This window comes from Geospiza fortis, unplaced genomic scaffold (assembly GCF_000277835.1).
Source record: "Geospiza fortis unplaced genomic scaffold, GeoFor_1.0 scaffold330, whole genome shotgun sequence".
In the NCBI taxonomy this organism is placed as follows: Eukaryota; Metazoa; Chordata; class Aves; order Passeriformes; family Thraupidae; genus Geospiza; species Geospiza fortis.
In genome coordinates, this window is record NW_005054400.1 from 743881 (window position 1) to 745577 (window position 1697).

A 1697-nucleotide genomic window follows, 5' to 3' on the forward strand; every position below is an offset into this window, starting at 1 on the left:
CTTCCTCAAAAAACTCACGCGTGTGCAGGCACGCACGTGAGTGCACTTCTGCCCGTGCCATGAAACTGCACCAGCTGGATTGGGATAGAATTTGTTCCATTTGTTTTCTGCCCCCTCTGATGCTTTCCCCTCACCAGGCCACCACCAACGCTTGTCATTCCTGATTTGCAACATCACCTGTTGCTCCAGCACCAGGCTCCTGTAGAGCAGAAACTGGAGCAAAGAAGAGAAATACGTGTTTGTCATTGAACTGAGCTGAGAAGAAGGAAGAGGAGAATGATAAGATCATAGCCTGCAGCACTTTGTTTATGAGAACATCCTTCCAGTGATATATGTCTGCACCAGGTGAAAGTATTGTGTCACCCCTAACATATTTTAAATGCCAGGGCTGTCATGCAAGAAGACAATGATGAACAAGTTTAAACAGAATATGGTTTTGTAGCCATGTACAGAGTTACCCTTTGAAGGTTTGCACTGGTAGTGCTTCTTAGCAAAATGTTTCCAAGCTCTATTATATTCCCCTACAGAACCCCTCTCACACAGAATTTAAACTAAATGGAGACATTTCTACTGCAGGCAAACTGACGGGGGTGTGCATAAAGCAGTGCATTTCCTCAGGCAGGATTTTCAGGCCATTTCACACATTCTCCCTACCATATTACCCAAGTTTGTCATAACTCCTTGCATAGGAGCCCTGCAAATGGGCAAAGAAACCTGTGTCTATACCATGGAGCAGGGACTGGCCCAGGTGGAGGTTTACTCAGACTAACTCTAGCACGCTCCTGTGGACTGAATTCCTGTTTGCTGCTGCTGCAGCTCCCAGACCGCATCACCTGCTTTAATTCCACACTAAAGAATTCCGTTTGCGTGCTCCAAGGCTGCCTGGCCTGGTGGGACGGGGTAAGCAGGGTTATATTTGGAGGATTCTCTTCAAAAGTGCACTCCTGGGCCAAAGTGAAAGGCTAATACAAGAGCACCTTTCCTCAGCAGGCAGATATGCCCAGAGCTATCATCACATGGCAGTTTGCTTCCCAGATATTTATCTGGAGCTCGACTGCACGAACACCATCCCCGCGTTCTAACGCTGTTGCACAACACCACTCCTTGGCTCAGACTGACAGCTCAAATTGAGCCTTGAGAAGGCCAACATCCAGCACACAACACTGAGAATGGGCATGACCACATCCACGTTGGATTCAGGTGAAAGAGCTTTAGCTCTGCGTGTCACGTGGAAATGAAGGCAACCGTGACACCGCGGAGTCCTGCGCTGTTGAGGAAGAGTAAGGTCAGAGCCACTCCATGACCCATCCATGACAGCATTAATAACTTCACAAGAGGGAGGAAAGGGCGCCTCTGATTGCCTGAAAAAACCTCCAAGGAGGTAGGATTTCTTAAGTACTTATTAAGGTCCTGTGTGGGCTTGTGTAACACGCTCAGCATCGGCCCCTCAGTTTTCCTTTCTGTAAAATGGGCATACCTTGTTTTCCACAAGGTTATTAGGAGGATTTTCCAATTAAGGTTCATCATAAATGAAAGTGTCTGGCACGCAGTATTGAATCACCTGGCCAAAAATGGTCTCCAACTTCTTTGGGCAGAATGCGAGTATTTATAGGGACTAGTCACAGTGTCCAGAAGGCTATGGGATCACAGGCTGCATCTTTAAGACAGAGTTTACTTCTGAATCAGTAAATGTACTA